The sequence below is a fragment of the Vidua chalybeata genome, chromosome 5, assembly GCF_026979565.1.
Source record: "Vidua chalybeata isolate OUT-0048 chromosome 5, bVidCha1 merged haplotype, whole genome shotgun sequence".
Classification (NCBI taxonomy): Eukaryota; Metazoa; Chordata; class Aves; order Passeriformes; family Viduidae; genus Vidua; species Vidua chalybeata.
This window is the reverse complement of record NC_071534.1, coordinates 55,420,845-55,433,375: the sequence shown is the minus strand read 5'-3', so window position 1 is coordinate 55,433,375 and position 12,531 is coordinate 55,420,845. Positions and strand designations below refer to the sequence as shown.

At 35.6% G+C, this 12,531-nt stretch overlaps 1 long non-coding RNA gene across 1 annotated transcript; it reads left to right on the top strand.

Moving 5' to 3' along the window:
- The first annotated feature begins 4,089 nt into the window (after positions 1-4,089).
- Positions 4,090-8,641, top strand: LOC128788753 (uncharacterized). The gene is made up of 5 exons (XR_008431193.1): positions 4,090-4,276; positions 6,869-6,951; positions 7,750-7,887; positions 7,987-8,088; positions 8,330-8,641. It is a non-coding gene; the product is annotated as an uncharacterized LOC128788753 (long non-coding RNA).
- The last annotated feature ends 3,890 nt before the right edge of the window (positions 8,642-12,531 follow it).

The following is a 12,531-nucleotide window of genomic DNA, read 5'->3' as shown; positions in this document are numbered from 1 at the left end:
AAATCAGCTAAAGGGATATTCCATATCACGTAACATGATCAGCTTCAAAACCTTAGTTATAGGACGAAGTGGGGTGACTCTTGTTTTCCAAAATGATTACTGATTAGCCACCATCTCAGTTGGCAAAGGCTGTGATTGCCTTTGCATCACTTACATCCCCAACCTTTCACCTATTTCACTATCTTTATCTCAGACCACAAGGACTTGGGGGTATTAATTGTTTATGGGTTGGCTGCCTTTTTTTTTTTTTTGCTGATGAGGCTATTCCTGATTAAGAATATTACGATGAAAATATTAATAAGAATATCAAATTAACTTCACATATGTAATGTGATATCTTTTGGTCATAAAAAGAACTAGTACCACTGCTACCATTATTCCATGAAATTCAGATTCCAGGAATGCTAACAGAAACATATTTCTGCTTCAAGCATAGCAAAACTGGACATAAGTGATAACATTCCTGCAATGAAAATGTTTCAAAGTAGCATTTCTAGGAATCAAATCATCATACTGCTGTCAACAGACATTTTTCAGGCTGCTATTTGCAACTGATATTTTGCCTCATATCTTATATGTTAAACTAAATCCATATTTTTAGACTTCATTTTTCTGGTAGTAGGAGAGAAAATATATTTCCAGGTAACATTGTATTGGTAGGTACTTAAGATAAAAAAGAAAAAAACTCCTGATGAGAGAAGAAAAGGTGTCTATCTTAAGTAAAATGTTTATGAATTCCTGCAAAAAGGACATTAAAATTAAACAGCAGTCTGATGTGTAGCAATGATAGTCTCCTTTTAGATGTTCTTAGTCACCCACTGAGCAGTCACTCACTGAAACCGTTGAGATTTAAGTGCATATCTTAGTGGATAACTGAAGTACTCATGATCTACATTCCTGATTTAATATTTCAAAAATTACATCACTATATATTACTGTATCTTGCAATAAAACAAGACATTGGAACAATAGTTATGATAGATATCCATTATAGATGGTCTATTATGTCAATTATAGATGATATTACATTATTATATTCTAAATTATAGGCCGTGTCTTATGTAATCATAGAAATGCCTGTCAACACTACAGCTATTATGTAATACTGGTTCATGGGGCAAGGAGAGCTGGAAACATGAAATCTTTAAAAAAATTCCTGATTTAATAAATTTTTCTGGCCTCTAAATTTGTTTATTCCTTCCTGGGACATAATAACAAATATTAGAGGAGATGTGGCTTGCACCCTTTCAGTCAAGGGTCTGGCGGTATTTACTGGAAATACAGCACCCCTGGCTTTCTAGGCTTGTAACTGAGCTTCAGAGATACATATTGTGTTCGAGCTTTTATGAGCTATTTTCTGTAGAGCTAAAAATGATATGCAAATGCCACCAGCACATGAAAAAAAAAAAAAAAAAAAAAAAAAACAATTAACGAAAACACCAAAGCTGAGTCCAGTATAGTAAACCCAGCAAGTCTTATAGCATGTTAATATGAGAAATAGAAGGAGTTAAATTGGTTTACCTGCCTAAGATGTTCCATGTACAGCAGCTATCTACAGTCCAACTCAGTAACAGACTAATTAGGAAAACTGACATAGCAAGAAGAGTAAACAGATTGCACCTTTACCTGGTGATTTCTGCCGGTCAAAGACATAATTCACACTGCTTCCTGTAAAAGCTCCAAAATATAGCAATTATCAAGATGTGCTATACAACTATTTCTGTTCAATAAATTAATTCATCTGACTTTGAAAGTTAGTAATCTAACATTTCATCATCCTCAGAAGGCCACTATTATTTTGGATAGTACACTCTTCAGTAAGACATGGAAATTAAACTAGTAGTCTCCTTATTTCTAATTACACTGTTTTAATGAAATATGGTTTCACTTGTGAACCTTAAATTTAAGGAAACAATTTGTAGTCTTCACACAAGAAACTATTAATGGAATGACTAGAAAAATATCAAGAACTCTTCTCTGACTCTGCTGCTTCTTTTACAACAAAGCTTAAGAAGCTGATATATGCAAATAGCAGTAGTTTTAAAAAATAGATTTATATTATAGATACTTCAAAACTCTAAGTATAAATATTTAACAAAACTCTGACAAAACTTTTAGCATTTATCTACAGTCTGCCCTTCCAAAGGCAGTTTAATCTCTCCATCTTCACATTGTAAAATGGTAGAACCCTTTTATACAGCTGAGGAAAAACAACTTCTATTTTCTATTGATTTTTTTTTAAATTAAAATCCATATTTTTAAAAACCAGAACCCATAGCACCATAAAAATTACTCATAATTTTTTAAGCCCTTAGATTTCAGAAATCACGATTCAGGCCACTAGGACAATGGGCTAAGTCTTAGAAATCCTGAATGAAACCGAAAAACACGGAAAATATTTTCAGTTCTGCAGTTCTTTTCAGCTTTCATTAGAGCTTTTTTAGTTTCTCAGTCACTGCAGAACCCCAAACCCATCTCTTCTTTCTTTACTGTTCTCCTTGGTTCGGACAGCCGGGAGGCAAAGGATCCTATGCAAAGCATGAAAAGATGTAACAAGAGAATAAGTTCCCAACTCTTTTACATCTTTAGGATTCTTCTAAGTTAGTTCTTAGGAAATGCTTATTAAAGGATAAATTCCTACACTCAGTTGAAGTTAGACATCAACTTCAAGAAAGAGTGCATTTCACTCTTCTCTAATTTCATAACCATCAGTATCAAAATTGGCAGCAAAGCTTTGCTGTCCCAAATTGAAACGACTTTTCTGTTATAAAAATGAGCAAAGAACTAAGGTAAAAAGAAGCAAAAGGGATTTCTTCACGTTCATGCATTAGAGAGCACACCTGAGTGTAGCTGAAAAACTGAAATCCAGTTGTTTGAGATAGAGCAGACAACTACCAGTGTGGGGTTCCTACTCTCTTCCATACCAAGTTGCGTATGGGAACCCAGTGGTATCAGTCTATTCTACAGCATTATTACTCTAAGATCTCAAAAAAAAAAAAACAAAACAAAACAAAACAAAACAAACAAAAAAAAAAACACCCCCCACACACACAAAAAAACAAACTCCAAAAAGCAATATAAAAAATCCAAGTTCCCACACACACACAAAAAAAACAAACTCCAAAAAGCAATATAAAAAATCCCCCAAGTTCCCTCCCAAAAAAAAAAAAACCCAAACAAACATAAACCAAAGCAAAACTACCACAACCAAAAAACTAAGCTATACCTTTAAACCCTCTGAGAGTTACCAAGGTTTTCTCGTACTATGATAAGACTCAAATGAGGAATTCAAGTGTCTTCTAGCTTTTCTAGTATATACAGAAGTAATCCATGGAACCTCCCCCAAGCAAATAGCTATTTTTCCTGCGTCACAATACCTAGAGACATTTTTAGCACATACTTTTGGCACCACTCATATGACTCATATAGATTTAGGCATTTTAACTTTCATTTTACTTTTAAGAATGTCTGCTGACAAATAACTAAGAAGCAGTTCAAACTCTGCATGCTTTTTGCTTCATCATCTCAACTTGGCTGAAGTAAAGAGCACACATTAAATACTTATATTACATACCAGAAATGCTTCCTGCAGGGAAACAGCAGAAGACTGGGCTCAGTCCTGGTATGGTTCTATAGCACTTTACAAACATAACTTTCACTCCTACTACAACAGACCTAAATCTCAGGCATTCAGCCTTCCATTTTGCTAAACACACCTCTTATTTACTTAACTTACATAAGTTAATTATGGTATAAAAACAAAAAAGTCACTATAAGAAAGTAAGACAAAGTCCGTGAGAGACCACTGAGTACTTGGACATCTATCCTCTCAGGGAACAACAAGGACCAGCTTCTCCCTGAGGGCTGCAAAGCCAAGGGGGATAGCATAGCCAGGAGGGAACAGAAGCCAGAACCTGATCTCACAGTACTCAACCAGGACAACACCTGAGATGGTGACTCAACCCAAAGCTCAGGTCATAGGACAGTAGCACAGTGACTAGACAAGGCTGAGGTCAGTCCGTAGGTCACAATCAGGACTGTGAGCATTGGACCTACCAGGCAGAACCAGGGTCAAGCCAGCCACAGCTCAAACACCAGTCCCAAGGTTCCTGTAGGCAGGCACAGCTAAGCAAGACAGATCACCACACCTTAGGGAGAGAGGAAGCACCCAGGGCAGAGCTTAAATACAGCTCCCAGCCCATGGCTGTGGGTAGAGGTCTCAGATGAGCCTGGCTGGGATTATTAAGGCTGACTGATGCACTCACCATCCTGACAGGTTGACTGTCTGTCCTAAAAGATTTCCAATATGGACTCCTGTAGCTTCTGACTACTTCAAAGGAACATTTTTAGAGTTTTTTGACAAGATTTCAGACCACTTTTTTTTTTTTTTCCATTGAATAGAGTTTGCATTCTGGATTTTTTTATACATTTTTAATTTCTAATTGGCCTACCCTAGTCCTGCTTTGTTTTTTTTTTTTAATTTTGTTTTATTTAAATTGTGAGTTGGTTTTGGTTGTTGTTTAGAATACACAGAATTCATGTGATAACCCATTCTTTTGTTTCCACTTCTTTTCACTGTAAATTGAAAAACCCTGGTTCAGTCAAGCCTGATACACCAGGCTGGTTCTATGACACTGCTAAAAGGCTTCAGGGATTAACATCAGTTACAGGCTATGTGATGGCCACAACAGCCCCAGGAAAAAAAAGGTCCTTTCTGTGGATCTATGAATGCAGTAAAACCAAAGAACAGAAAGACTAAAGGGAATATTATTTTCCTGAGCAGTCAAAACCACACAGGATACACAGAATCAGAGAGAAAACTGACAGTAACTTTTAGATTTCTGGCAACTACTGTGACCCAAACAGCTGCTGCTGACAAACCAGGGAATGCAGTATCTCCCTTCTGCCCTTGTATCCCATATCTCAGCTGTAAGGTACAGCTGCACAGTTACTTCCAAGTGGAAATGAGTGTGCTCTGGATGTATTCTAAGCCTGAAGGATGGGATAATTTCCAAACCAGAAGACGTGTTGCCAACTTAGCATGATCTTGAGTTATTAAGCCTTGCTGAAAAGATGCACATAAAACACATGTATATGCCCCAAGGGGGTGAGGTTTTCCTGCCTCCCTACAGAGTATTGCATGGATTTACATCTCATTCCCAGTTCTTCATATCTACCTTGCCTGCGTCTGTGTGTTGATAGGACAGCTGTTTTCAGTGTTTTAAGGATGTTTAGACATTCCTCAAGTGAATTAATGCCCAGTGTCACATACAGAGACTCTTGATTCATAATATATATCAAGAAGGTAAAATGTCTTAGTCCATTACTTGCTTCCAGAATGTATTTGTATATTCATCTTCAGGAAAGGAATAAAAATTCCTACATGCATAGGTATTTTCTTTTTCCTACCACTAAGTTGTTGAATACCAGAAGCTATTCAAATTATAAAGAGGAAAGAGAAAAAAGAAATGTTTAGAAGTAGATATTTAAAGCCAAACAAGCCCAAAATGATCTCTCAGAAAATGGTAAAGAAACGTGAAAAGTTCTAAAGGATAAAATTGCTGTGAAGCACTTGAATCAACAAAGTGAGTGTTTATAAAATGTTTAACTGCTTTTGTAATTTAAGGTACATTATTTACTTCTATAAAATTAACTTTATGAGCAGAAAATTCTTTATGCAAAACCAGTGTTGCTTATGTTGAAAAATTTATTGTTATAATATTTGGTTGTTTTCATTAAGCTGTGGATTTCAACATTATTACATTTCAAGAGACTCTCAGTTTTAATTTCAAAATAAAAAACTATTTTATTAACATTGAGTTTTAGAGAAAATAATGTTTATATGCTACATATTCAAAACCCATAAAACAAATACTAAATATGTAATAAATAGAGTTTAAGAATTAATAAATTCACAAGTATTATAATCCAGTCAACACTTTAAAAAAAAAAAATCTTGTTTCAATTTCTAAGCGGCTGAGATGGTCACTTCTACAGTTTCATAACTTCTCTTTTGCCATAATGTATTTGTAGCATACAGAGCTGATATAAAAGCTTCATGTAATAATGTCATCTTTGGGTTCATTTTTATGGTGTATCCTTAGAGGTTTTTCCCTCATGTTTCAAAATGTCTTTGCAAGAAAGCATCACTGCAGTCAGAACCATGTCAGGAGCTCAACCTTTAATAAGAAAACTTCTGAAAAAGTGCTTTTTATCAGGAAAATCATGCCCCCTTGATTCACTTCAGCAAACCTCCAGGTCTACATCATGTCTTGTTTCTGTCTTCTAAATGAAAATGTCTTCTAAGTGGTAGTTACTTCATTTTTGCGAACATAGAGAGAAAAAACAATGTCACAACATTTTTAAATGCTTTCCTAATTACCATAATGTTAAATACTTTAGCAGAGATTAAATAGTTAAAAGGAACTGAAGACAAGAATAGGCACCGAAGTCTAACACTGTGTAAGACTCCACTTCTTTGGTGACATCATGAACATTTCAGAGACATCTAAAATTACATACTGTGGGAAAAAAAAGGACACCAACTCTATAGGAGTATACTGGTTTTGATCTGTTTCTTAAATGTCGTCTAAGCCCTGAGAAGAACCTAAACTATACTTCTCTCATTGAACTCTCAGCAGGGACAGTGCTGTGTCAGGAAAGTTGAGATGTCCTCTCCTTCAGGCTTGGAACGTTTGAGCTGATAGGTCTCTTCTCTTAGACCTGGCCTTGACTTTCATTCTCCCTTTGGAAGAAACTATAATGAGTAATGCAGGGAACATAAATGAGACATTACTCTAGTTCCCATTCCTAAAACTGTTCCCATTTTTAATCAAATGGCCACTGAATTAACTCATCTCCTTGGCAGGTGCAGAAGGACAAGCCCTCGTACTTGCTTCTCCGACTGTAAGAATCAGAAAGCCAGAGAGTTTTCAAATCCTCATGTTCCTGGTAGGTTTTAAGGCAATTTATAATTTTGGACTGTGCAACAGTATAGGCTCTGAGATTCCTGTTCATGCTAAAAAGATTTACTTAGTACATACTAGTTTCCTAGAAAGAATATTTATTTAGGGAAACCTTTGAAAAGTTTTCTGAGATTCTAATTTATAACCTTGAAAAGTTTGAAAATACTGAATGTCAGCTTCTTTAAATCAATAATTTCCTTCAGGTTCCTAAGTGCAGTCCCTTTTCTTTTTCTTTCGCCAAAACGCCTTTGAGAACTTGGGACTGAATGATGGGAGGCAACAAGACTTGGTCACCCAATGTACACCGATGCCTTGAGGACACACATCTATATATTCTTGTGTCTAAAAAGTTTTAGAAAATCTAGGATTTTGATTCATGTATGCAGAAGCAAACATCGGAGATTGTTTTAGAGGAATTAATTCTGAAATGAGGAAGAAAACAGATCACTGTGGGGTGTTACCATCTTCAGAAGCTCGAGAAATTTTGCCAGTTTTCATCTACCAGCCTGGCAGCTCCTAAATCACAGAGACATTTTTGAAAATGTTACCTACACACTGTTGTGACTAATGATAGCTGAGACTCTAGAGAGCAATTTGGAGGTCATTCTCTGCCTGCTGCCTCTATTTCATCAGTCCTCTCATGGGGCACACTACATGTTTTGGGAAATAGTTAGGAAATTGTTGTGTTTGTAGTGCTTTGAAGATGAAAACCACTGCAGATTAACAAGCTTTAGGTTTCAATTACTCTGATTATACTTCACAAAATGTTATTTATTTATTTCAGAAGTACCATAAATCTTGTTGATATTCTGATTTTGACCCTGCTGAACAAAAGGAAGGATAAACATTTCCAGTTCTTTTCCATTTAGTCATTACTCCTTTCCTTTACTCCATCTTATATGTGAGTTGTAAAAAAAGAAAGGTAAGATGTGTTACTATCTTCAATATAAAATTTGTGTTTCTATGTAAACATTTCATATCTAAACTGAAAACTCAAGCATATGTTATAAATCTGTTACAGCAGTATAGATGACTTTCAATTGCAAATCATGTGACAAACAGTCATATATAGTGATCTATATCCCATTTAAAGTCTTCTGCTTCAATTTTCAGCTAATAACAAGTGAGTGACATCCTCTACTCAGAAGTACCAATGCAACAACTCTGTATGCTTTTGGGCAAAGTTACCATACAGAAAATAGAATTTATCTTATTCTAATACTCAGTAATTATACAGTCAGTGAACAGCTAGACAGCTAATAAGGCCGAGTAATGCAATGACCTGTGGTTTAAGATTAAAATCAGGAATAACAACCAACTCTTTTTCAGGATATATATGTCTAATCTCCATTTTCTCTATCTAGGAGAATACTGATTAGAGTCAGGTTCCTGTCACACTCCATGTTCTGCACCGAATAGCAGAAAACAACATACCAAAATACAGCTGGCGAGTAAAAGCACTGGACTGTCTCTGTAAACTAAAGAGATGAGCAATTTTGCATACATATACAAGATAGAACCTGGATATTACAGTCCTTTTATGTTAGGTACACTGAGAGGCAGGATCGAGTCCTATCCTTAGAATCATCCTTTGACTGAACACCACCATGTCAACTAAACCAAGCAAAAGGTGCCATGTCTGGCTGTTTATTGAATACTGATAGTCATGGTGACTCTACCACCTCCCTAGGCAGTCTATATCGATGCTTGACAACTCTTCCTGTGAAAAAATTCTTCCTGAAAAAGAATCAATATATTGCTTAAGGGCTTTGGGAACCAAAGAAACTATCTTTGGGTATATAGATTCCAACTATTAGAACAATCAGATCAAAACTCCTTGATGACTCTTAGCAATAAAAGGATTCAGATAAACAGGAATGAAAATTGCCTAATGATCAGTAAGAATGCCTCCATTAATGTGTGACATAGAGTATAGAACAGAAACTGAAATTGTGATGGCTGGCTGCTTATCTCATCTGCCGTTATCTCTACCAGATGCCCAGATAAATGATGATAGCACAGTTACTTGCACAGTGCAGGACAGCAGTTTAGAACTACAGTTTAACACATCTCATTCATCTGGAAATTATGTGTTTTCCTGGTAGCAAAGTGGCCCAACAATCTCAAATATTTTCATTTATTTCTACAACAGCATTCTATAAATAGAATTTATATATTCATTTTTTATTCTATTCTATTTTATTCGATAAAATGAACTTTTCTTACAAAATATTCATGACAGGCTTGGTCACTGTTTATTTTTCAATTGATACAATTGTTTCATGGAAAGCATCTACAACTACTGGGACAAACCTGTAACTATGAAAACTCTGCCGGTGGTCAGAGTTACATGTTGACGTTAAAGCCGTCTAAGTTTGAAGCCAGTCTTATGCAAAAAAAAATGCATGAATTTATATACTGTAATTACCAACTCTTTCTCAATTGTAGACATGATTTTTTTTGTTGGAACTTAAGGTCACAACTGACATATCTGCTATCCTACTGCCTTGGTAGATTATCTGAAATTTATAAACTCAATTTGAGTCACATAGACTGTTAGAATTATAATATTTTCAACATGCAACACCTGATCTCATTTTTTTCAGAAGAAAAAATCTTATCAAAATCTTATATTTTCAGAAGGAGAGGTTTTATATTCAGGCAGTGAAGAACATTCTGCCTTTAAGACAACAAAGAGGTTGAATGCTTGAATAAAACTTTGAAAAAGATTGCTAACTTGGGAGGAAAAATTTGAAAATTCTTCTCTACAGACTTTCTACAAAGTTACAAGGTTACATGTCTTCCAGCAATTCAAAGAACACCTGCTGATTTACTGCATGGATGGAGAATGCATACAAAGCAAAATGTTAAATGTTAATGGATTACCATTTTCTTATCCTGAAAAATCATAATCATTACAAGACAAAGCCAAAAATAAACAGTAAAGATTTGAAATATGCACAGACTGGCATCAAATACCTTAAAATACACATTTGTGAAACTATGAAAACCCAGAGGGACTATGGAAATAAGGTTTCAAAGGGTATTTATTTGCACTTGTTTTGATTTCTCCTTGTTTCATTCCTCAGCAATAGGAAAGAAGGATGGGACAGCACTAAATTTTTCTCCCTCCTCCTGGTTCAGATCCCCAAAAATGTTTTCGCTTTTCACTATTAAATGGATTCATGTCACAGCTCTTGTCTTACAAACCATACTCTTCACACTGTACCATGAAATTAAAAAAAAATATTTTTTAAATCCATCAGAAGAACCTTTTATATGCTTCCAGCACTCTAAGTATTCTGTAGCTGCATTTGATCAGCAGGTAGTGGGAACAAAATTCAGTTGGAGCAGATCACAAAAAAGTTAATATCTTTGTTTAATCACCTAAGGAAATGATTATATGTCTGCAATCAGCCTTGTTGAGGCCATACCTCAAGTCCTGTGTTCAGTTCTGGGCCCCTCACTTCAAGAAAGACATTGATGTGCTGGACTGTATCCAGAGAAGGACAATGAGGTTGGTGAATTGTTGAATGTTGCTGTCGAGGTAGTCGCGACACAAAGCAGAGACCACAAGCAGTCTCAGATGGCAACTCTTTATTAATGAAAATGGCTGACCTTTTATACACTTTCTCATTGTTTATACTTCTTCTATCCCAACTATTGGCCACAATAAATCAACATAACACCATTGGTGAAAAGTAATAGTGACTTCAGCTAACTTTCTAAAAATACTTCGTCCAGCTGTGAAGTTTTCTCCTTATCTTTCTTCAGTTCCTCTCTTCTCTTGGTCTCCTTGGTTACAGCCTTGGAGAGAGCTCCTTATCAGCTTCTTCTTGCTTCTCAGCTTCGTCTTGGTCCTTTAGCTAACAGGCCTGCTGTTAGACCCTTCCACAGTTGAAAGAGTAAGTCCTGTGAGGGGCACTGAGGGAGCTGAGGTTGTTTAGACTGGAGAAAAGGACACATTATTGCTCTCTACAACTCCCTGAAAGGAGGCTGTAGCCAGGTGAAGTTGGCTTCTTCTCCCAGGCAACTAGTGACAGGACAAGAGAAAATGGCCTCCAGCATGCCAGGTGAAGTTCAGAGTTTTCACAAGTGAGATACAATTTGTTGGCTGCTTCTCTTTAAGTGTTCTTGACATAAATGTTCTTCTTGGTGTGTCTTCATGAGTTTGAGTAGGTGTGAAGCAAACTGTTTTCTTGTCAACCATTGTCATAATGGCAGGTAGCATGGAATCAAACTGTGAGTGCTTGTCTCTTCACAGTGAAGTCTTTAATCAGGCTGAACCTTGTTTGTCTCTTATCTACCAATGGCATGCTGGTGTTTTCCTGGAAAAATTATCTCAACAGCTTAACATATTAAAATGTAGGTAGGAAATAAGTCCACTAGAATCTAAAAGCGTAAGAGAATGTAATGTTTCTCACATTCTCATGTGGTGGAATGTGGCCCTGGTAACAATTTTAAGTTTTTTCTGACAAGTAATAAGAAACTCAACTGCCTGCCTGAAACAAAATTTGGCAAAGTTTGATTTCAGTCTTTCAATGTTGTGGCACTGCAGAATGAGCTAAGTATCAGGAATCTTTTGAAGTGCAGTACCATCCAGATGAAACTGAACTTGACAATGGCTATTGAGAATTATGGATGTCATTTGTCCAAAAAGGACTTGATGCTGAAGCAACTTTATGTAGTACACACTTAAAATAGAAAAATCCATCATATGTAACAAATGCTGGGACATTTCTGCTGCCTTATGCAGCCTAATTCGTTAATTCACAGTCTTGCAAACTAAAACTACTAAATGTCTTGACATTGTTGACTTCTACAACTTCTTCAGTGTATGAAGTTCAATCATCACAGCAGTTAATCTGGTTCACATAAAAAAATTGAAGTGTGTCAGATTTCAGTGTGACTGCCTTCCTTCCTTTCTTTCTTTCTTTCTTTCTTTCTTTCTTTCTTTCTGTCTTTCTGTCTTTCTGTCTTTCTGTCTTTCTGTCTTTCTTTCTTTCCTGTCTTTATTTTGTGCATGAAAACTGAAAAAATTTAATACTGTAGGAACAGACTTAGTAATGTTTATTATAGTTCAAACAATCCATTTTGAATTTTTTCAGAAGGAAGAAATAAGCCAGTTAAAGTGAAAATCATGATCATATTCACCACATTTTGAATGGGAAATATCTGGTTTCAGATTGATATATAAAACTGAATGCAAGCTCCACAATGGGAGATGGTGTTACTCTTAATAAAAGGTGGATTTCAGTTACTTTATTTAATGTTTAAGTAATACGTTAAATTGTCAATTTTGTAAATTATGCTTTCTGATGCTTAAAATTTAGCATTAAAAAGAAAAAAAAAATCACCTCTGCAACTCCTCTTCATCAATCAAATATACCTGAAGAAAACTCCTAAACTGAAACTCTGCAAATAGCATGTATCAGCTTATATTTTCAGTAAAAGTATAACAGTAATTACCAACTCATATGCAATTATATCTGTAGATCATCTGATGCTATTCATTAAGCTAATAAATTTACACAAAACTATTAATTTTATGTCAAATATCTGATAT